Below are 26,504 nucleotides of genomic sequence, written 5' to 3'. Positions count from 1 at the left end.
TCCTAGCCTTTAGACAGCTCCCACAGCATTTCGACAGTTCTCCTAGCTGTCAGACAGCTAACACAGCATTTAGACAGTTCTCCTAGTGTTTCATCTAAAATTAGGATGATAACATCCCCAAAATATTCAGAGAATGTTTTTGATAATTCTGTAATATCTGTAACATTCTACATCTGTAACAACCAGAACATTCCCCAGACGTTCGCATTAGGCTTCCAGGTAATGTAGTAACGCAATGTACCAGTAATGCTTTCCCAGCAAACCAAAATTGGTTCTGTGAAAGTTCTGAGAACATTCGTTAGGTCGCAGCAAATGTTCTAATTTGCATTTTGGGAACCTATCTCTTGTAATGTACCCCTACTGTTTCCACAACCTAATTACATTTTATGAGAACCTTTTATGCACCCTAAAATAAACATTGTAGAATCATCCACTCAGCTGGACAGTTTTTGAGTTATGAGAACATTCGTTAGGTCGCAGCAAATGTTCTCATAACACAAAAACTGTCCAGCTGAGTGGATGATTCTACAATGTTTAAGTTAGGTTGCACAGGACGTTCCCTTAATGTTGTAAGAATGAAATAAGTCAGTATGTATTATGTTCATAGCGTATTTGATTTAGGTTTAACGTAATATTAAATTTATGTTCCCACAATGTACATTTGACCTTGTCTTGGAGGTGCTCAGAACATTTCAGAACATTTAGAAAATGTCATATTTAAGTTTGACCTAATATTACCACAACATTCCCAGCATGCAAATCAATGTTATCTGTAATGTAGCCATACTGATTCAACAGTAGCTCAGATGGGGAGAAGTCTGTCCATGATAAGGCCCTGCTCTACCTTCTTAACAACACTATCAACAAGGCAGGTCCTACAGGCCCTCGTTTCTACCTTCTTAACAACACTATCAACAAGGCAGGTCCTACAGGCCCTAGTTTCTACCTTCTTAACAGCACTATCAACAAGGCAGGTCCTACAGGCCCTAGTTTCTACCTTCTTAACAACACTACCAACAAGGCAGGTCCTACAGGCCCTAGTTTCTACCTTCTTAACAACACTACCAACAAGGCAGGTCCTACAGGCCCTAGTTTCTACCTTCTTAACAACACTATCAACAAGGCAGGTCCTACAGGCTCTAGTTTCTACCTTCTTAACAACACTATCAACAAGGCAGGTCCTACAGGCTCTAGTTTCTACCTTCTTAACAACACTATCAACAAGGCAGGTCCTACAGGCCCTAGTTTCTACCTTCTTAACAGCACTATCAACAAGGCAGGTCCTACAGGCCCTAGTTTCTACCTTCTTAACAGCACTATCAACAAGGCAGGTCCTACAGGCCCTAGTTTCTACCTTCTTAACAACACTATCAACAAGGCAGGTCCTACAGGCTCTAGTTTCTACCTTCTTAACAGCACTATCAACAAGGCAGGTCCTACCTTGTCCTACCATTTTAAAATGGTATAAAATGCCATAATTTTGCTGGACCCCAGGAATGGGGATCCATAATAAATACAAATACAAAGCAGGAATCCACAGGTCTTGGGGGTGACCCCCTATGATGCCCTACTTCTTGTGTAGTGTTTTCATTTTGAAAGAAAACCAGGAGGTTGAGACCTGAGCAATTAACAATTGTCTGAAATGAGAATTTCCGTTAAATCTGGAGAGAAACATAGTGGGGAAGTATTCCAATTCCAATCCAATGTAATCTATAAAGCAGGAAGCCGCAGGTCTTGGGCGACCCTTTGCCGCCCCATTTCTTGTGTAGTGTTTTCACATTGAACAAACACCAGGAGGTTGACCCCAAGCCTCCTCGGGCTGGCCTTCTAGGCAAGGTGTGTCTTTGAGTTAAACCCCACCTACTCAAATGACCCTGCTGCCATGAACCCGGAGGAGAAATAAAAGTAACTTGCAAACTAGCTAACGTTACAGCAGCCAGAAACAAACACAGAGAAAACGAAGCCAACAAGCCAACTTGTTTGCAGGCTGTAGCAGGGACAAAAGAAACAAGCATCATGCTAGCTAACTAGGTGGTGGACAGCATTTTCGGCCCAGGACCACCCAACAAAAGCATCGAGCAATAACATCACACAGACATGTATTTGTCAGGGAGATACTGGTGGAGACAGTCTGATCTCTAGAGGGAACCTGAGATACTGGTGGAGACAGTCTGATTTAGAGGGAACCTGAGATACTGGTGGAGACAGTCTGATCTCTAGAGGGAACCTGAGATACTGGTGGAAACAGTCTGATTTAGAGGGAACCTGAGATACTGGTGGAGACAGTCTGATTTAGAGGGAACCTGATATACTGGTGGAGACAGTCTGATTTAGAGGGAACCTGAGATACTGGTGGAGACAGTCTGATTTAGAGGGAACCTGAGATACTGGTGGAGACAGTCTGATTTAGAGGGAACCTGAGATACTGGTAGAGACAGTCTGATTTAGAGGGAACCTGATATACTGGTGGAGACAGTCTGATTTAGAGGGAACCTGATATACTGGTGGAGACAGTCTGATTTAGAGGGAACCTGAGATACTGGTGGAGACAGTCTGATTTAGAGGGAACCTGAGATACTGGTGGAGACAGTCTGATTTAGAGGGAACATGAGATACTGGTGGAGACCACAGGATGACTGATGAATAACCCGTCTGTCTATATACAGTATTGATTCCTATCTAGTGTTACCAGCCCACCAGGACCACTGAATGAATATCCAGCGTGGTCAGTCAAGTAAACAATGGCTCATCTGAATGACATAGTGGTGAACTATGGTCCATCAAGTCATAGGATGGCGCATTAGCATGACACATGTGACACAGGTTACAACACAACACCACATCCTATTGGATGAAAATGAGACTGTTGCAACACTGACTTATTCTGTGGTAACGTCTTCTCCCCCATTTAGCTGTAGTCAACAGAGCATTGATGGTGGTAACGTCTTCTCCCCCATTTAGCTGTAGTCAACAGAGCATTGATGGTGGTAATGTCTTCTCCCCCATTTAGCTGTAGTCAACAGAGCATTGATGGTGGTAATGTCTTCTCCCCCATTTAGCTGTAGTCAACAACCCTGGAGAGCATTGAAGAAGATGAGGTGGTTGAATTCATAAACGGTGTGTAAATTCTCCTCCTATTCCGTCAACATTGTGTTATTGTCACGGCCGTTGAATGAAGAGGACAGCGTGGTGAGCGTTCATATTATTTTATTTAGAAAAGACGCCGAACAAAACAATAAACAAACTGTGAAGCTAAAGGCCATGTCCCATAAACACAGGCAACTTCCCACAAAGAAAGGAGGGAAAAGGGCTACCTAAGTATGGCTCCCAATCAGAGACAACGATAGACAGCTGTCCCTGAATGAGAACCACACCCAGCCAAAACATAGAAATAGAAAATCAAAACATAGAATGCCCACCCCCATATCACACCCTGACCAAAGCAAATAGAGACATTAAAAGGCTCTCTAAGGTCAGGGCGTGACAGTTATCAAACCAAACTAATGTTTATTTGGTGTATGTACAGGATGCAGCGGGGGGGGAGTACAGGAAGATGACATTGAGTTGTACTGTAACAAAATGTTTCATGCTTTCCCACGTCAACCTAAAATGCAGAGGATCTCCTGGACCTGTTGGAGGAGGAAACAACATCAGCCATAAACTATGAGGAACATCCCAAACATTCAACCTATAATGCAGAGGATCTCCTGGACGTGTTGGAGGAGGAAACAACATCAGCCATAAACTATGAGGAACATCCCAACCATTCAACCTATAATGCAGAGGATCTCCTGGACGTGTTGGAGGAGGAAACAACATAAGCCATAAACTATGAGGAACATCCCAAACATTCAACCTATAATGCAGAGGATCTCCTGGACCTGTTGGAGGAGCAAACAACATCAGCCATAAACTATGAGGAACATCCCAAACATTAAACCTATAATGCAGAGGATCTCCTGGACCTGTTGGAGGAGGAAACAACATCAGCCATAAACTATGAGGAACATCCCAAACATTCAACCTATAATGCAGAGGATCTCCTGGACCTGTTGGAGGAGGAAACAACATCAGCCATAAACTATGAGGAACATCCCAAACATTCAACCTATAATGCAGAGGATCTCCTGGACCTGTTGGAGGAGGAAACAACATCAGCCATAAACTATGAGGAACATCCCAAACATTCAACCTATAATGCAGAGGATCTCCTGGACCTGTTGGAGGAGGAAACAACATCAGCCATAAACTATGAGGAACATCCCAAACATTCAACCTATAATGCAGAGGATCTCCTGGACCTGTAGAAGGAGGAAACAACATCAGCCATAAACTATGAGGAACATCCCAAACATTCAACCTATAATGCAGAGGATCTCCTGGACCTGTTGGAGGAGGAAACAACATCAGCCATAAACTATGAGGAACATCCCAAACATTCAACCTATAATGCAGAGGATGTCCTGGACCTGTTGGAGGAGGAAACAACATCAGCCATAAACTATGAGGAACATCCCAAACATTCAACCTATAATGCAGAGGATCTCCTGGACGTGTTGGAGGAGGAAACAACATCAGCCATAAACTATGAGGAACATCCCAAACATTCAACCTATAATGCAGAGGATCTCCTGGACCTGTTGGAGGAGGAAACAACATCAGCAATAAACTATGAGGAACATCCCAAACATTCAACCTATAATGCAGAGGATCTCCTGGACCTGTTGGAGGAGGAAACAAAATCAGCCATAAACTATGAGGAACATCCCAAACATTCAACCTATAATGCAGAGGATCTCCTGGACCTGTTGGAGGAGGAAACAACATCAGCCATAAACTATGAGGAACATCCCAAACATTCAACCTATAATGCAGAGGATCTCCTGGACGTGTTGGAGGAGGAAACAACATCAGCCATAAACTATGAGGAACATCCCAAACATTCAACCTATAATGCAGAGGATCTCCTGGACCTGTTGGAGGAGGAAACAACATCAGCCATAAACTATGAGGAACATCCCAAACATTAAACCTATAATTCAGAGGATCTCCTGGACCTGTTGGAGGAGGAAACAACATCAGCCATAAACTATGAGGAACATCCCAAACATTCAACCTATGATGCAGAGGATCTCCTGGACCTGTTGGAGGAGGAAACAACATCAGCCATCAACTATGAGGAACATCCCAAACATTCAACCTATAATGCAGAGGATCTCCTGGACCTGTTGGACAGAGGAAACAACATCAGCCATAAACTATGAGGAACATCCCAACCATTCAACTACACTACATGATGAGGAACATCCCAAACCTTCAGCTACATGGTGAGGAACATTCTAAACCTTCAGCTACATGATGAGGAACATCCTAACCCTTCAGCTACATGATGAGGAACATCCCAACCCTTCAGCTACATGATGAGGAACATCCTAACCCTTCAGCTACATAATGAGGAACATCCCAACCATTCAGCCATACTACATGATGAGGAACATCCTAACCCTTCAGCTACATGATGAGGAACATCCTAACCCTTCAGCTATACTACATGATGAGGAACATCCCAACCCTTCAGCTACATAATGAGGAACATCCCAACCATTCAGCCATACTACATGATGAGGAACATCCTAACCCTTCAGCTATACTACATGATGAGGAACATCCCAACCCTTCAGCTACATAATGAGGAACATCCCAACCATTCAGCCATACTACATGATGAGGAACATCCCAACCCTTCAGCTACATAATGAGGAACATCCCAACCATTCAGCTACACTACATGATGAGGAACATCCTAACCCTTCAGCTACATGGTGAGGAACATTCTAACCCTTCAGCTACATGATGAGGAACATTCTAACCCTTCAGCTACATGATGAGGAACATCCTAACCCTTCAGCTACATGATGAGGAACATCCTAACCCTTCAGCTACATGATGAGGAACATCCTAACCCTTCAGCTACATGATGAGGAACATCCTAACCCTTAAGCTACATGATGAGGAACATCCTAACCGTTCAGCTACACTACATGATGAGGAACATCCTAACCCTTCAGCTACATGATGAGGAACATCTTAACCCTTCAGCTACATGGTGAGGAACATTCTAACCCTTCAGCTACATGATGAGGAACATCCTAAACCTTCAGCTACATGATGAGGAACATCCCAACCCTTCAGCTACATAATGAGGAACATCCGAACCCTTCAGCTACATGGTGAGGAACATTCTAACCCTTCAGCTACATGATGAGGAACATCCTAACCCTTCAGCTACATGATGAGGAACATCTCAACCCTTCAGCTATACTACATGATGAGGAACATCCTAACCCTTCAGCTACACTACATGATGAGGAATATCCTAACCCTTCAGCTACATGATTAGGAACATCCGAACCCTTCAGCTACATGGTGAGGAACATTCTAACCCTTCAGCTACATGATGAGGAACATCCTAACCCTTCAGCTACATGATGAGGAACATCTCAACCCTTCAGCTATACTACATGATGAGGAACATCCCAACCATTCAGCTACACTACATGATGAGGAACATCCCAACCATTCAGCTACACTACATGATGAGGAATATCCTAACCCTTCAGCTACATGATTAGGAACATCCGAACCCTTCAGCTACATGGTGAGGAACATTCTAACCCTTCAGCTACATGATGAGGAACATCCTAACCCTTCAGCTACATGATGAGGAACATCTCAACCCTTCAGCTATACTACATGATGAGGAACATCCTAACCCTTCAGCTACATTACATGATGAGGAACATCTCAACCCTTCAGCTATACTACATGATGAGGAACATCCTAACCCTTCAGCTACATGGTGAGGAACATCCTAACCCTTCAGCTACATGATGAGGAACATCCCAACCATTCAGCTACACTACATGATGAGGAATATCCTAACCCTTCAGCTACATGATGAGGAACATCCCAACCCTTCAGCTACATAATGAGGAACATCCCAACCATTCAGCTACACTACATGATGAGGAACATCCTAACCCTTCAGCTACATGGTGAGGAACATCCTAACCCTTCAGCTACATGATGAGGAACATCCTAACCCTTCAGCTACATGATGAGGAACATCCTAACCCTTCAGCTACATGATGAGGAACATCCTAACCCTTCAGCTACATGATGAGGAACATCCTAACCGTTCAGCTACACTACATGATGAGGAACATCCTAACCCTTCAGCTACATGATGAGGAACATCTTAACCCTTCAGCTACATGGTGAGGAACATTCTAACCCTTCAGCTACATGATGAGGAACATCCTAACCCTTCAGCTACATGATGAGGAACATCCCAACCCTTCAGCTACATAATGAGGAACATCCGAACCCTTCAGCTACATGGTGAGGAACATTCTAACCCTTCAGCTACATGATGAGGAACATCCTAACCCTTCAGCTACATGATGAGGAACATCTCAACCCTTCAGCTATACTACATGATGAGGAACATCCTAACCCTTCAGCTACACTACATGATGAGGAATATCCTAACCCTTCAGCTACATGATTAGGAACATCCGAACCCTTCAGCTACATGGTGAGGAACATTCTAACCCTTCAGCTACATGATGAGGAACATCCTAACCCTTCAGCTACATGATGAGGAACATCTCAACCCTTCAGCTATACTACATGATGAGGAACATCCCAACCATTCAGCTACACTACATGATGAGGAACATCCCAACCATTCAGCTACACTACATGATGAGGAATATCCTAACCCTTCAGCTACATGATTAGGAACATCCGAACCCTTCAGCTACATGGTGAGGAACATTCTAACCCTTCAGCTACATGATGAGGAACATCCTAACCCTTCAGCTACATGATGAGGAACATCTCAACCCTTCAGCTATACTACATGATGAGGAACATCCTAACCCTTCAGCTACATTACATGATGAGGAACATCTCAACCCTTCAGCTATACTACATGATGAGGAACATCCTAACCCTTCAGCTACATGGTGAGGAACATCCTAACCCTTCAGCTACATGATGAGGAACATCCCAACCATTCAGCTACACTACATGATGAGGAATATCCTAACCCTTCAGCTACATGATTAGGAACATCCGAACCCTTCAGCTACATGGTGAGGAACATTCTAACCCTTCAGCTACATGATGAGGAACATCTCAACCCTTCAGCTACATGATGAGGAACATCCCAACCATTCAGCTACACTACATGATGAGGAACATCCTAACCCTTCAGCTACATGGTGAGGAACATCCTAACCCTTCAGCTACATGATGAGGAACATCTCAACCCTTCAGCTACATGATGAGGAACATCCCAACCATTCAGCTATACTACATGATTAGGAACATCCGAACCCTTCAGCTACATGGTGAGGAACATCCTAACCCTTCAGCTACATGATGAGGAACATCTCAACCCTTCAGCTACATGATGAGGAACATCCCAACCATTCAGCTATACTACATGATTAGGAACATCCGAACCCTTCAGCTACATGGTGAGGAACATCCTAATCCTTCAGCTACATGATGAGGAACATCTCAACCCTTCAGCTATACTACATGATGAGGAACATCCTAACCCTTCAGCTACATGACGAGGAACATCCTAACCCTTCAGCTACATGATGAGGAACATCCTAACCCTTCCGCTACATGATGAGGAACATCCCAACCCTTCAGCTACATGATGAGGAACATCCCAACCATTCAGCTACACTACATGATGAGGAACATCCCAACCATTCAGCTACACTACATGATGAGGAACATCTTAACCCTTCAGCTACATGATGAGGAACATCTTAACCCTTCAGCTACATGATGAGGAACATCCCAACCCTTCAGCTACATGATGAGGAACATTCCAACCATTCAGCTACACTACATGATGAGGAACATCCTAACCCTTCAGCTACACTACATGATGAGGAACATCCTAACCCTTCAGCTACACTACATGATGAGGAACATGCTAACCCTTCAGCTACACTACATGATGAGGAACATCCTATCCCTTCAGCTACACTACATGATGAGGAACATCCTAACCCTTCAGCTACACGATGAGGAACATCCCAACCCTTCAGCTACACTACATAATGAGGAACATCCCAACCCTTCAGCTACATTATGAGGAACATCCTAACCCTTCAGCTACATTACATGATGAGGAACATCCTAACCCTTCAGCTACACGATGAGGAACATCCCAACCCTTCAGCTACACTACATAATGAGGAACATCCCAACCCTTCAGCTACATTATGAGGAACATCCTAACCCTTCAGCTACATGATGAGGAACATCCCAACCCTTCAGCTACAAGATGAGGAACATCCTAACCCTTCAGCTACATTATGAGGAACATCCTAACCCTTCAGCTACATGATGAGGAACATCCCAAACCTTCAGCTATGCTACATGATGAGGAACATCCTAACCCTTCAGCTACACTACATGATGAGGAACATCCCAACCATTCAGCTATACTACATGACGAGGAACATTCTAACCCTTCAGCTACACTACATTATGAGGAACATCCTAACCCTTCAGCTACATGATGAGGAACATCCTAACCCTTCAGCTACATGATGAGGAACATCCTAACCCTTCAGCTACATGACGAGGAACATCCTAACCCTTCAGCTACATGATGAGGAACATCCTAACCCTTCAGCTACATGATGAGGAACATCCTAACCCTTCAGCTACATGATGAGGAACATCCTAACCCTTCAGCTACATGATGAGGAACATACTAACTTTTCAGCTACACTACATGAGTCGCCATCAGCATTGTGTCGATGTGACGTTGTACCTGCTACACCAGAAACCAACCAAATCAACTTCATTTCAATTCACAAGAGCTTCAGTCATTATCAGTAGTCCAGTTCTCCATGGTTCTGTTACTATGACAGTGGTCCAGTCCTCCATGGTTCTGTTACTCTGACAGTAGTCCAGTCCTCCATGGTTCTGTTACTATGACAGTGGTCCAGTCCACCATGGTTCTGTTACTCTGACAGTAGTCCAGTCCACCATGGTTATGTTACTATGACAGTGGTCCAGTCCACCATGGTTCTGTTACTCTGACAGTAGTCCAGTCCACCATGGTTCTGTTACTATGACAGTGGTCCAGTCCACCATGGTTCTGTTACTCTGACAGTAGTCCAGTCCTCCATGGTTCTGTTACTATGACAGTGGTCCAGTCCACCATGGTTCTGTTACTATGACAGTGGTCCAGTCCTCCATGGTTCTGTTACTCTGACAGTAGTCCAGTCCTCCATGGTTCTGTTACTCTGACAGTAGTCCAGTCCTCCATGGTTCTGTTACTATGACAGTGGTCCAGTCCACCATGGTTCTGTTACTATGACAGTGGTCCAGTCCTCCATGGTTCTGTTACTCTGACAGTAGTCCAGTCCACCATGGTTCTGTTACTCTGACAGTGGTCCAGTCCTCCATGGTTCTGTTACTCTGACAGTAGTCCAGTCCTCCATGGTTCTGTTACTCTGACAGTGTTAATGCTGATGGGAGAAAACAAATCATATCACTGAAATGTAATAAAATCACTGTGTCAAAGGACTTTCCAGACCAGGTTTTCGTAGTAGACTCTAGCTCAATGTCATTGTAAATTCATTCCTCAAGGTTCATCAAGAGAAAGGAAAATACGTAAAAAGAGCGTAATGTCTGCAGTTCTGTATGAGCACCAGTTTCCTGCCAAGCCCTCTGCACCGTTGTTCCTGAAGAAACTCTGGCTTGGTTGGTAGTGGGACAGGAGAGGCAAGTCTGAGTCTGTGGGGAATGTTGGCACTGTGTGGGAAAACATCACACTAATTGTTACTTCGCAATGTCATATTCCAGGTCGCAGTTGCAAATGAGAATTTGTTCCCAACTAGCCTACCTGGTTAAATAAAGGTTAAATAAAAAATAAAAAATATTCCTGTATATACCCCACCTTATCCTGTACATACGCCAAATAAACATCCATTTTGGTTTGATAACATATTATTGCTTATGAATTCAGCAATCAACTCACCATCAATGAATTGATAGTTGGTAACATACTGGCCGTGGTCACCTGAGAGAGACAGGAGCTAGGCAATATACTGGCCATGGTCTCTCCTGAGAGAGAGGAGGTAGGTAATATACTGGCCATGGTCTCACCTGAGAGAGAGGAGGCAGGTAATATAATGGCCATGGTCTCACCTGAGAGAGACAGGAGCTAGGTAACATACTGGCCATGGTCTCACCTGAGAGAGAGGAGGTAGGTAATATACTGGCCATGGTTGCACCTGAGAGAGACAGGAGCTAGGTAACATACTGGCCATGGTCTCACCTGAGTGAGACAGGAGGTAGGTAGTATACTGGCCATGGTCTCACCTGAGAGAGAGGAGGTAGGTAATATACTGGCCATGGTCTCACCTGAGAGAGAGAGGAGGTAGGTAATATACTGGCCATGGTCGCACCTGAGAGAGAGGAGGTAGGTAATATAGTGGCCATGGTCTCACCTGAGAGAGAGGAGGTAGGTAATATACTGGCCATGGTCTCACCTGAGAGAGAGGAGGTAGGTAATATACTGGCCATGGTCTCACCTGAGAGAGAGGAGGTAGGTAATATACTGGCCATGGTCTCACCTGAGAGAGAGGAGGTAGGTAATATTCTAACTCAATATAATTGTATATTAATTTCTCTGGTTTCATCAGGAGAAGGGAAAATACTTGGAGCGTAATGTCTGCCATTCTGTCTGATCAACAGTTTCCTACCGAGCTCTCTGCACCGATGTTCCTGAAGAAAATATGTATAGGTTGGTAGTGGGACAGGAGTCTGTGGGGGATGTTGGCACTGTGTGGGAAAACATCACACTGTTACTCCCATAGTAATAACGGTACAACGTCATCTTCTCGTATTCATCACACTGTTACTTCCATAGTAATAACGGTACAACGTCATCTTCTCGTATTCATCACACTGTTACTTCCATAGTAATAACGCTACAACGTCATCTTCTCGTATACATCACACTGTTACTACCATAGTAATAACGCTACAACGTCATCTTCTCGTATACATCACACTGTTACTACCATAGTAATAACGCTACAAGGCAACGTCATCTTCTCGTATTCATCACACTGTTACTACCATAGTAATAACGCTACAACGTCATCTTCTCGTATACATCACACTGTTACTACCATAGTAATAACGCTACAAGGCAACGTCATCTTCTCGTATTCATCACACTGTTACCCCCATAGTAATAACGCTACAACGTCATCTTCTCGTATTCATCACACTGTTACTTCCATAGTAATAACGCTACAAGGCAACGTCATCTTCTCGTATTCATCACACTGTTACTTCCATAGTAATAACGCTACAACGTCATCTTCTCGTATTCATCACACTGTTACTTCCATAGTAATAACGCTACAAGGCAACGTCATCTTCTCGTATTCATCACACTGTTACTTCCATAGTAATAACGCTACAACGTCATCTTCTCGTATTCATCACACTGTTACTCCCATAGTAATAAAGCTACAACGTCATCTTCTCGTATTCATCACACTGTTACTACCATAGTAATAAAGCTACAACGTCATCTTCTCGTATTCATCACACTGTTACTCCCATAGTAATAAAGCTACAACGTCATCTTCTCGTATTCATCACACTGTTACTTCCATAGTAATAACGCTACAACGTCATCTTCTCGTATTCATCACACTGTTACTCCCATAGTAATAACGCTACAACGTCATCTTCTCGTATTCATCACACTGTTACTCCCATAGTAATAACGCTACAACGTCATCTTCTCGTATTCATCACACTGTTACTCCCATAGTAATAAAGCTACAACGTCATCTTCTCGTATTCATCACACTGTTACTCCCATAGTAATAACGGTACAAGGCAACGTCATCTTCTCGTATTCATCACACTGTTACTTCCATAGTAATAACGCTACAACGTAATCTTCTCGTATTCATCACACTGTTACTCCCATAGTAATAACGGTACAACGTCATCTTCTCGTATTCATCACACTGTTACTCCCATAGTAATAACGGTACAATTTAAATGGGGGAGAAGACATTACCACTATCAATGCTCTGTTTACTACAGCTAAATGGGGGAGAAGACATTACCACCATCAATGCTCTGTTGACTACAGCTAAATGGGGGAGAAGACGTTACCACTATCAATGCTCTGTTGACTACATCTAAATGGGGGAGAAGACATTACCACCATCAATGCTCTGTTGACTACAGCTAAATGGGGGAGAAGACGTTACCACTATCAATGCTCTGTTGACTACAGCTAAATGGGGGAGAAGACATTACCACCATCAATGCTCTGTTGACTACAGCTAAATGGGGGAGAAGACATTACCACAGAATAAGTCAGTGTTGCAACAGTCTCATTTTCATCCAATAGGATGTGGTGTTGTGTTGTAACCTGTGTCACATGTGTCATGCTAATGCGCCATCCTATGACTTGATGGACCATAGTTCACCACTGTGTCATTCAGATGAGCCATTGTTTACTTGACTGACCACGCTGGATATTCATTCAGTGGTCCTGGTGGGCTGTTAACACTAGATAGGAATCAATACTGTATATAGACAGACTGGTTATTCATCAGTCATCCTGGTGGGCTGTTAACACTAGATAGGAATCAATACTGTATATAGACAGACTGGTTATTCATCAGTCATCCTGGTGGGCTGTTAACACTAGATAGGAATCAATACTGTATATAGACAGACTAGTTATTCATCAATGTTCTGAACAGGAAACCATAGCTAACTAACTATTTTGGTAGTTTACCAACAAAATCATTATTGAATCACAAAGCATAACACAAAATGCATACAGCCTTTCTTACCTCTCAGACTGTCTCCACCAGTATCTCAGGTTCCCTCTAAATCAGACTGTCTCCACCAGTATATCAGGTTCCCTCTAAATCAGACTGTCTCCACCAGTATCTCAGGTTCCCTCTAAATCAGACTGTCTCCACCAGTATCTCAGGTTCCCTCTAGATCAGACTGTCTCCACCAGTATCTCAGGTTCCCTCTAGATCAGACTGTCTCCACCAGTATCTCAGGTTCCCTCTAAATCAGACTGTCTCCACCAGTATCTCAGGTTCCCTCTAGATCAGACTGTCTCCACCAGTATCTCAGGTTCCCTCTAGATCAGACTGTCTCCACCAGTATCTCAGGTTCCCTCTAAATCAGACTGTCTCCACCAGTATCTCAGGTTCCCTCTAAATCAGACTGTCTCCACCAGTATCTCAGGTTCCCTCTAAATCAGACTGTCTCCACCAGTATCTCAGGTTCCCTCTAAATCAGACTGTCTCCACCAGTATCTCAGGTTCCCTCTAGATCAGACTGTCTCCACCAGTATCTCAGGTTCCCTCTAAATCAGACTGTCTCCACCAGTATCTCAGGTTCCCTCTAAATCAGACTGTCTCCACCAGTATCTCAGGTTCCCTCTAAATCAGACTGTCACCACCAGTATCTCAGGTTCCCTCTAGATCAGACTGTCTCCACCAGTATCTCAGGTTCCCTCTAGATCAGACTGTCACCACCAGTATCTCAGGTTCCCTCTAGATCAGACTGTCTCCACCAGTATCTCAGGTTCCCTCTAAATCAGACTGTCTCCACCAGTATCTCAGGTTCCCTCTAGATCAGACTGTCTCCACCAGTATCTCAGGTTCCCTCTAAATCAGACTGTCTCCACCAGTATCTCAGGTTCCCTCTAGATCAGACTGTCTCCACCAGTATCTCAGGTTCCCTCTAGATCAGACTGTCTCCACCAGTATCTCAGGTTCCCTCTAGATCAGACTGTCACCACCAGTATCTCAGGTTCACTCTAGATCAGACTGTCTCCACCAGTATCTCAGGTTCCCTCTAAATCAGACTGTCTCCACCAGTATCTCAGGTTCCCTCTAGATCAGACTGTCTCCACCAGTATCTCAGGTTCCCTCTAAATCAGACTGTCACCACCAGTATCTCAGGTTCCCTCTAAATCAGACTGTCTCCACCAGTATCTCAGGTTCCCTCTAGATCAGACTGTCTCCACCAGTATCTCAGGTTCCCTCTAGATCAGACTGTCTCCCCCAGTATCTCAGGTTCCCTCTAAATCAGACTGTCACCACCAGTATCTCAGGTTCCCTCTAGATCAGACTGTCACCACCAGTATCTCAGGTTCCCTCTAGATCAGACTGTCTCCACCAGTATCTCAGGTTCCCTCTAAATCAGACTGTCTTCACCAGTATCTCAGGTTTCCTCTAAATCAGACTGTCTCCACCAGTATCTCAGGTTCCCTCTAAATCAGACTGTCTTCACCAGTATCTCAGGTTCCCTCTAAATCAGACTGTCTCCACCAGTATCTCCCTGACAAATACATGTCTGTGTGATGTTACTGTACCACATTTTATTGCTCTATGCTTTTGTGGGGTGGTCCTGGGCCGAACATGCTGTCGACCACCTAGTTAGCTAGCATGATCGTCTACAAACCAAACACCCTAACATGTCAACAATCTGCAGATCTAGCTTTAACTAGCTAACGTTAGTTAGTTGAAATAAAGGCTTTGGGAATCTGGTGGAGTGTATCTACATGATTCTATTGTTAGACTCGTTTCTGTACAAAACAGTCCGAATTCAGAAGATGTTAGCTAGCTAGCTAAGTATCTGTGTTCGCTAGCTTGGACATTCAGGTTAGCAGCTAGCTAGTAAGATAAAAACAGAACCCAACACTTACCTATCAGTGCATGAGAACGGTGGCCATTTCGGCGTCACTCTTCCGGCAGGGTAGCCTAGTGGTTAGAATGATGTTTCTTTTGTCCCTGCTACAGTCTGCAAACAAGTTGGCTTGTTGGCTTCGTTTGCTCTGTGTTTGTTTCTGGCTGCTGGAACGTTAGCTAGTTTGCAAGTTACTTTTATTTCTCCTCTGGGTTCATGGCAGCAGGGTCATTTGAGTAGGTGGGGTTTAACTCAAAGACACACCTTGCCTAGAAGGCCAGCCCGAGGAGGCTTGGGGTCAACCTCCTGGTGTTTGTTCAATGTGAAAACACTACACAAGAAAAGGGGTGGCAAAGGGTCGCCCAAGACCTGCGGCTTCCTGCTTTATAGATTACATTGGATTGGAATTGGAATACTTCCCCACTATGTTTCTCTCCAGATTTACCGGAAATTATCATTTCAGACAATTGTTAAATATGGTCATTCAGAACACCATTTCTACGTTAGTAAAATGTTCCTTAGTACCGTCAAATTAAATAAGAAAACAAGTTAACTTTCTCGCAATTTCAAAATCCCATTTCATAAAACCCAAGTTTAAGTCCAGCATATGAAGAGGTTCTGAGGAACGTTTTAATAACTCAGAAAGTACATTTCACTGCGCCTGGAATAACATTGGCAAAATATCGCCAATGCAACGAATCAAATTTGATTTGAATTGTGTTCTGTGTTGACCATCTTTGACTGAAACCCTATGAGGTCACAACTATCCCTTGATGCAGAGGATTAATGATCTGACTACAGAGTTCACAACTATCCCCTGGTGCAGAGGATTAATGATCTGGCTACAGAGGTCACAACTATCCCCTGGTGCAGAGGATTAATGATCTGGCTACAGAGGTCACAACTATCCCCTGGTGCAGAGGATTAATGATCTGGCTACAGAGGTCACAAATATCCCCTGGTGCAGAGGATTAATGATCTGGCTACAGAGGTCACAACTATCCCCTGGTGCAGAGGATTAATGATCTGGCTACAGAGGTCACAACGATCCCCTGGTGCAGAGGATTAATGATCTGGCTACAGAGGTCACAACGATCCCCTGGTGCAGAGGAGTAATGATCTGGCTACAGAGGTCACAACTATCCCCTGGTGCAGAGGAGTAATGATCTGGCTGCTGGTATGAAGATTACAGGTTCAATCGCACATTGTTCAAACATGTTTCTTTAGATTATTTAAAAAGAAATTGAGGCTCAGATACAGTCTACTGCCAGAGAGGATGTCTTTGTTAAGTATATCAGCAACAATATAGTCCTGAAATGGGAATTGCCATAAAACATGGAGAGAAACCAAATGGGGATGTTTTATCTTATACTTTAACGAGCACATTAACGATAACATTGATTTGCATGCTGGGAATGTTGTGGTAATATTAGGTCAAACTTAAATATGACATTTTCTAAATGTTCTGAAATGTTCTGAGGACCTCCAAGACAAGGTCAAAAATGTACATTGCGTATATTTTGTTCAACCTAAACCAAATATGAACGTCTTATTTACTGACTTATTTCATTCCTGCAAAAGGAACATTTTGTGCACATTGGAGTTTGTGTGTTCTGGGGACATGTCTCTTATCATATCCCCACAATATTCCCACAACCCACAATGTTCCCACAACCTAATGAAACACTCTGAAAACCTTTAAAGAACAGATTAAATGTGTTCTGGGAACCTATCTCTTGTCATGTCAACACAATGTTCCCACAACCTAATGAAACACTCTGAAAACCTTTAAAGAACAGATTAAATGTGTTCTGGGAACCTATCTCTTATCATATCCCCACAATGTTCACACAACCTAATGAAACACTCTGAAAACCTTTAAAGAACAGATTGAATGTGTTCTGGGAACATATCTCTTGTCATGTCAACACAATGTTCCCACAACCTAATGAAACACTCTGAAAACCTTTAAAGGACAGATTAAATGTGTTCTGGGAACCTATCTCTTGTCATATCCCCACAATGTTCCCAAAACCTAATGAAACACTCTGAAAACCTTTAAAGAACAGATTAAATGTGTTTTGGGAACCTATCTCTTGTCATGTCAACACAATGTTCCCACAACCTAATGAAACACTTATGAAGACCTTTAAAGAACAGATTAAATGTGTTCTGGGAACCTATCTCTTGTCATGTCAACACAATGTTCCCACAACCTAATGAAACACTCTGAAAACCTTTAAAGAACAGATTAAATGTGTTATGGGAACCTATCTCTTATCATATCCCCACAATGTTCACACAACCTAATGAAACACTCTGAAAACCTTTAAAGAACAGATTTAATGTGTTCTGGGAACCTATCTCTTGTCATGTCAACACAATGTTACCACAACCTAATGAAACACTTATGAAGACCTTTAAAGAACATATTAAATGTGTTCTGGGAACATATCTCTTGTCATGTCAACACAATGTTCCCACAACCTAAAGAAACACTCTGAAAACCTTTAAAGAACAGAATAAATGTGTTCTGGGAACCTATCTCTTGTCATATCCCCACAATGTTCCCACAACCTAATGAAACACTCTGAAAACCTTTAAAGGACAGATTAAATGTATTCTGGGAACCTATCTTGTCATATCCCCACAATGTTCCCAAAACCTAATGAAACACTCTGAAAACCTTTAAAGAACAGATTAAATGTGTTTTGGGAACCTATCTCTTGTCATGTCAACACAATGTTCCCACAACCTAAATAAACATTCTGAAAACCTTTAGAGAACAGATTAAATGTATTCTGGGAACGTTCTTGTAACCTCAGGGGAATGTTTTCACATCAACATTGTAAAATCATCCACACAACTGGACAGTTTTAGATTTTTTGAGAACATTTGCCGCAACCTAACGAATGCTTTGGGAACTTTCACAGAACCCTTTTTGGTTTGCTGGGTTAGTTCCAACCATTCCATGTGTTCCATGAAGATTTACTGGAAGGTAGAAATGTACTACCTTGTATTACCACAGCCTCCAATGACTATATCCACCACTCCCATGTACTGGAACAGCTCCAGCCCTTAGGTTTTTCTACATGGGGAAAAGGGTGCTCAGCTGAGTAATACAGCATTCTGACTTCCACCCACTCCTCCCCTAAGGCGCTCTGCCCCTTCCTCCACTGAGGCGCTCTGCCCCCTCCTCCACTGAGGCACTCTGCCCCTTCCTCCACTGAGGCGCTCTGCCCCTCCTACACTGAGGCGCTCTGCCCCTTCCTCCCCTGAGGCGCTCTGCCCCCTCCTTCACTGAGGCGCTCTGCCCCCTCCTCCACTGTGGCACTCTGCCCCCTCCTCCACTGAGGCACTCTGCCCCCTCCTCAACTGAGGCTCTCTGCCCCTTCCTCCACTGAGCTGCTCTGCCTCCTCCTCCACTGAGGCGCTCTGCCCCTTCCTCCACTGACGCACTCTGCCCCCTCCTCCACTGAGGCGCTCTGCCCCTTCCTCCACTGAGGCGCTCTGCCCCCTCCTACACTGAGGCGCTCTGCCCCCTCCTCCACTGAGGCACTCTGCCCCTTCCTCCACTGAGGCGCTCTGCCCCCTCCTCCACTGAGGCGCTCTGCCCCCTCCTCCACTGAGGCGCTCTGCCCCCTCCTCCACTGAGGCGCTCTGCCCCCTCCTCCACTGAGGTGCTCTGCCCCCTCCTCCCCTGAGGCACTCTGCCCCCTCCTCCACTGAGGCGCTCTACCCCCTCCTCCCCTGCGGCACTTCGTCAAGTGGAAATGGGAAGGGCAGAATTCTGATCGTTACACAGGAGTTGCTGCTGAATGTTTTGATACCTGAGGGCAGGTGACTCACCTGTGTACATACACATGTACACGAGCACATGCATATATAAAGGCAGAGTCTAAATGAATACATAAAGGCAGTCTAAATGCATACATAAAGGCAGTCTAAATGAATACATAAAGGCAGTCTAAATGCATACATAAAGGCAGTCTAAATGAATACATAAAGGAAGTCTAAATGCATACATAAAGGCAGTCTAAATGAATACATAAAGGCAGTCTAAATGAATACATAAAGGCAGTCTAAATGCATACATAAAGGCAGTCTAACTGCATATATAAAGGCAGAGTCTAAATGCATACATAAAGGCAGTCTAAATGCATACATAAAGGCAGTCTAAATGCATACATAAAGGCAGTCTAAATGCATACACAAAGGCAGTCTAAATGCATACATAAAGGCAGTCTAAATGCATACATAAAGGCAGTCTAAATGCATACATAAAGGCAGTCTAACTGCATATATAAAGGCAGAGTCTAAATGCATACATGAAGGCAGTCTAAATGCATACATAAAGGCAGTCTAACTGCATATATAAAGGCAGAGTCTAAATGCATACATAAAGGCAGTCTAAATGCATACATATAGGCAGTCTAAATGCATACATAACGGCAGTCTAAATGCATACATAAAGGCAGTCTAAATGCATACATAAAGGCAGTCTAAATGCATACATAAAGGCAGTCTAACTGCATATATAAAGGCAGAGTCTAAATGCATACATGAAGGCAGTCTAAATGCATACATATAGGCAGTCTAACTGCATATATAAAGGCAGAGTCTAAATGCATACATAAAGGCAGTCTAAATGCATACATATAGGCAGTCTAAATGCATACATAACGGCAGTCTAAATGCATACATAAAGGCAGAGTCTAAATGCATACATGAAGGCAGTCTAAATGCATACATAAAGGCAGTCTAACTGCATATATAAAGGCAGAGTCTAAATGCATACATAAAGGCAGTCTAAATGCATACATATAGGCAGTCTAAATGCATACATAACGGCAGTCTAAATGCATACATAAAGGCAGAGTCTAAATGCATACATATAGGCAGTCTAAATGCATACATATAGGCAGTCTAAATGCATATATAAAGGCAGTCTAAATGCATACATATAGGCAGTCTAAATGCATACATATAGGCAGTCTAAATGCATACATATAGGCAGTCTAAATGCATACATATAGGCAGAGTCTAAATGCATACATAAAGGCAGAGTCTAAATGCATACATAAAGGCAGTCTAAATGCATACATAAAGGCAGAGTCTAAATGCATACATAAAGGCAGAGTCTAAATGCATACATAAAGGCAGTCTAAATGCATACATATAGGCAGAGTCTAAATGCATACATATAGGCAGTCTAAATGCATACATAAAGGCAGTCTAAATGCATACATATAGGCAGTCTAAATGCACACATAAAGGCAGTCTAAATGCATACATAAAGGCAGTCTAAATGCATACATAAAGGCAGTCTAACTGCATATATAAAGGCAGAGTCTAAATGCATACATAAAGGCAGTCTAACTGCATATATAAAGGCAGAGTCTAAATGCATACATAAAGGCAGTCTAAATGCATACATAAAGGCAGTCTAAATGCATACATACAGGCAGTCTAAATGCATACATAAAGGCAGTCTAAATTCATACATATAGGCAGAGTCTAAATGCATACATAAAGGCAGTCTAAATGCATACATAAAGGCAGTCTAAATGCATACATAAAGGCAGAGTCTAAATGCATACATAAAGGCAGTCTAAATGCATACATAAAGGCAGTCTAAATGCATACATATAGGCAGTCTAAATGCACACATAAAGGCAGTCTAAATGCATACATAAAGGCAGTCTAAATGCATACATAAAGGCAGTCTAACTGCATACATAAAGGCAGTCTAAATGCATACATACAGGCAGTCTAAATGCATACATAAAGGCAGTCTAAATTCATACATACAGGCAGTCTAAATGCATACTTAAAGGCAGAGTCTAAATGCATACATATAGGCAGTCTAAATGCGTACATAAAGGCAGAGTCTAAATGCATACATATAGGCAGTCTAAATGCATACATAAAGGCAGAGTCGAAATGCATACATAAAGGCAGAGTCTAAATGCATACATAAAGGCAGTCTAAATGCATATATAAAGGCAGTCTAAATGCATATATAAAGGCAGAGTCTAAATGCATACATAAAGGCAGTCTAAATGCATACATAAAGGCAGTCTAAATGCATATATAAAGGCAGAGTCTAAATGCATACATAAAGGCAGAGTCTAAATGCATACATAAAGGCAGTCTAAATGCATACATAAAGGCAGTCTAAATGCATACATAAAGGCAGTCTAAATGCATGCATAAAGGCAGAGTCTAAATGCATACATAAAGGCAGTCTAAATGCATACATATAGGCAGAGTCTAAATGCATACATATAGGCAGTCTAAATGAATACATAAAGGCAGTCTAAATGCATACATATAGGCAGAGTCTAAATGCATACATAAAGGCAGTCTAAATGCATACATATAGGCAGTCTAAATGCATACATATAGGCAGTCTAAATGCATACATATAGGCAGAGTCTAAATGCATACATAAAGGCAGAGTCTAAATGCATACATATAGGCAGTCTAAATGCATACATATAGGCAGTCTAAATGCATACTTAAAGGCAGTCTAAATGCATACATAAAGGCAGAGTCTAAATGCATACATAACGGCAGTCTAAATGCATACATAAAGGCAGTCTAAATGCATACATAAAGGCAGAGTCTAAATGCATACATATAGGCAGTCTAAATGCATACATAAAGGCAGTCTAAATGCATACCTATAGGCAGAGTCTAAATGCATACATAAAGGCAGAGTCTAAATGCATACATAAAGGCAGAGTCTAAATGCATACATATAGGCAGTCTAAATGCATGCATATAGGCAGAGTCTAAATGCATACATAAAGGCAGAGTCTAAATGCATACATATAGGCAGTCTAAATGCATACATAAAGGCAGAGTCTAAATGCATACATAAAGGCAGTCTAAATGCATACATAAAGGCAGTCTAAATGCATACATATAGGCAGAGTCTAAATGCATACATATAGGCAGTCTAAATGAATACATAAAGGCAGTCTAAATGCATACATTTAGGCAGAGTCTAAATGCATACATAAAGGCAGTCTAAATGCATACATATAGGCAGTCTAAATGCATACATATAGGCAGTCTAAATGCATACATATAGGCAGAGTCTAAATGCATACATAAAGGCAGAGTCTAAATGCATACATATAGGCAGTCTAAATGCATACATATAGGCAGTCTAAATGCATACTTAAAGGCAGTCTAAATGCATACATAAAGGCAAAGTCTAAATGCATACATAACGGCAGTCTAAATGCATACATAAAGGCAGTCTAAATGCATACATAAAGGCAGAGTCTAAATGCATACATATAGGCAGTCTAAATGCATACATAAAGGCAGTCTAAATGCATACATATAGGCAGAGTCTAAATGCATACATAAAGGCAGAGTCTAAATGCATACATAAAGGCAGAGTCTAAATGCATACATATAGGCAGTCTAAATGCATGCATAAAGGCAGTCTAACTGCATACATAAAGGCAGAGTCTAAATGCATACATATAGGCAGTCTAAATGCATGCATAAAGGCAGTCTAACTGCATACATAAAGGCAGAGTCTAAATGCATACATAAAGGCAGAGTCTAAATGCATACATAAAGGCAGGGTCTAAATGCATACATATAGGCAGTCTAAATGCATACATAAAGGCAGAGTCTAAATGCATACATAAAGGCAGAGTCTAAATGCATACATAAAGGCAGAGTCTAAATGCATATATAAAGGCAGAGTCTAACTGCATACATAAAGGCAGAGTCTAAATGCATACATATAGGCAGTCTAAATACATACATAAAGGCAGAGTCTAAATGCATACATAAAGGCAGTCTAAATGCATACATAAAGGCAGTCTAAATGCATACATATAGGCAGTCTAACTGCATACATAAAGGCAGTCTAAATGCATACATATAGGCAGTCTAAATGCATACATAAAGGCAGAGTCTAAATGCATACATATAGGCAGTCTAAATGCATACATAAAGGCAGAGTCTAAATGCATACATATAGGCAGTCTAACTGCATACATAAAGGCAGAGTCTAAATGCATACATAAAGGCAGAGTCTAAATGCATACATATAGGCAGTCTAACTGCATACATAAAGGCAGAGTCTAAATGCATACATATAGGCAGTCTAAATGTATACATAAAGGCAGAGTCTAAATGCATACATAAAGGCAGTCTAAATGCATACATATAGGCAGTCTAAATGCATACATAAAGGCAGAGTCTAAATGCATACATAAAGGCAGAGTCTAAATGCATACATATAGGCAGTCTAACTGCATACATAAAGGCAGAGTCTAAATGCATACATATAGGCAGTCTAAATGCATGCATAAAGGCAGTCTAACTGCATATATAAAGGCAGTCTAAATGCATATATAAAGGCAGTCTAAATGCATACATATAGGCAGTCTAACTGCATACATAAAGGCAGTCTAAATGCATACATATAGGCAGTCTAAATGCATACATAAAGGCAGAGTCTAAATGCATACATATAGGCAGTCTAAATGCATACATAAAGGCAGAGTCTAAATGCATACATATAGGCAGTCTAACTGCATACATAAAGGCAGAGTCTAAATGCATACATAAAGGCAGAGTCTAAATGCATATATAAAGGCAGTCTAAATGCATATATAAAGGCAGTCTAAATGCATACATAAAGGCAGTCTAACTGCATACATAAAGGCAGAGTCTAAATGCATACATAAAGGCAGAGTCTAAATGCATATATAAAGGCAGTCTAAATGCATACATAAAGGCAGTCTAAATGCATATATAAAGGCAGTCTAAATGCATAGATAAAGGCAGAGTCTAAATGCATACATAAAGGCAGTCTAAATGCATACATAAAGGCAGAGTCTAAATGCATACATATAGGCAGAGTCTAAATGAAAACATTTTTTAAATAACTGTCATATTTGTAAAAAAATATGTAATGTGTTTTTAATTTGTGGAATGAACAGCTGACTGTGCTGTAGCATGGACTCAAATCCATAACATTTGTGTTGTGATAACCTGTTAATTCATATGCCTTGACACCGTGATATATAGACCTAAAGGCCTTGACACCGTGATATATAGACCTAAAGCCCTTGACACAGTGATATATAGACCTAAAGGCAGAGACACAGTGATATATAGACCTAAAGGCCTTGACACCGTGATATATAGACCTAAAGGCCTTGACACAGTGATATATAGACCTAAAGGCAGAAACACAGTGATATATAGACCTAAAGGCCTTGACACCGTGATATATAGACCTAAAGGCCTTGACACCGTGATATATAGACCTAAAGGCCTTGACACAGTGATATATAGACCTAAAGGCCTTGACACCGTGATATATAGACCTAAAGGCCTTGACACCGTGATATATAGACCTAAAGGCAGAAACACAGTGATATATAGACCTAAAGGCCTTGACACTGTGATATATAGACCTAAAGGCAGAAACACAGTGATATATAGACCTAAAGGCCTTGACACCGTGATATATAGACCTAAAGGCCTTGACACAGTGATATATAGACCTAAAGGCAGAAACACAGTGATATATAGACCTAAAGGCCTTGACACCGTGATATATAGACCTAAAGGCAGAGACACAGTGATATATAGACCTAAAGGCCTTGACACCGTGATATATAGACCTAAAGGCAGAAACACAGTAATATATAGACCTAAAGGCCTTGACACCGTGATATATAGACCTAAAGGCCTTGACACAGTGATATATAGACCTAAAGGCAGAAACACAGTGATATATAGACCTAAAGGCCTTGACACAGTGATATATAGACCTAAAGGCAGAGACACAGTGATATATAGACCTAAAGGCCTTGACACCGTGATATATAGACCTAAAGGCCTTGACACCGTGATATATAGACCTAAAGGCCTTGACACCGTGATATATAGACCTAAAGGCCTTGACACAGTGATATATAGACCTAAAGGCCTTGACACCGTGATTTATAGACCTAAAGGCCTTGACACCGTGATATATAGACCTAAAGGCAGAGAAAATAAGAAGACACAGTGGCAGAATAAATTCAACCATGCCTCAGTTTCATCACAAAACTGTAGAGCAACCTCTGTCCCGTGAAGTCCAGAAAGCATATTGCATGTAGAGTAACAGACATGACCTACAGCAAGGTCAAGCAAGTTATTGTTTCCGACGTTTTCACCCCACTAAACAACTATTGATTTAGAACCACAGAGAGCGTTACCGAAAGTCCCAAAGAAAACAGGAGCTGCCTCCTGTATTTCAGCCCCATTTCAACATCAGCAAATCACCTCTGCTTAGTCTGATACAGTGACAACTAAAAGATACTAAAAACAATGTGTCCAATCAACGTAAGCTAAATATGATGTGGCTGTCCATGGTTCTGATTTCTGTGTGTGTGTGTGTGTGTGTGTGTGTGTGTGTGTGTGTGTGTGTGTGTGTGTGTGTGTGTGTGTGTGTGTGTGTGTGTGTGTGTGTGTGTGTGTGCCCACAACAGGGGCACAACAATGTATGAATTTATGGTTGGATCAGAATCACCGTTATAATCATTGGCCAGTATGGAGAATTAAGTAAAACCACAAGTCCAAATCCCTATCTCCGTCCATGGCTAATTTAAGAAAGGGCCAATTTTAGCTAGCTGGCTAGCTAGGCACCAGAGGACAACTCATTTTTCTGT

At 42.2% G+C, this 26,504-nt stretch overlaps 1 protein-coding gene and 1 long non-coding RNA gene across 2 annotated transcripts in view; both read right to left on the bottom strand.

The window, feature by feature from the left end:
- Positions 1–26,504, bottom strand: part of ntf3 (neurotrophin 3) — a 111,331-nt gene that overhangs the window by 51,424 nt on the left and 33,403 nt on the right. The gene's annotated exons all lie outside the window — the stretch shown is intronic.
- LOC149978222 (uncharacterized) lies at positions 8,577–16,538 on the bottom strand. Its single transcript, XR_016487002.1, has 3 exons — positions 15,824–16,538; positions 11,087–11,684; positions 8,577–10,860 (listed from the first exon to the last, which is right to left on the bottom strand). It is a non-coding gene; the product is annotated as an uncharacterized LOC149978222 (long non-coding RNA).

The sequence above is a fragment of the Oncorhynchus mykiss genome, chromosome 15, assembly GCF_057628025.1.
Source record: "Oncorhynchus mykiss isolate SJ-2025 chromosome 15, ASM5762802v1, whole genome shotgun sequence".
Classification (NCBI taxonomy): Eukaryota; Metazoa; Chordata; class Actinopteri; order Salmoniformes; family Salmonidae; genus Oncorhynchus; species Oncorhynchus mykiss.
The sequence above is the reverse complement of the archived record's forward strand: the minus strand, read 5'-3'. Positions and strand labels throughout refer to the sequence as shown.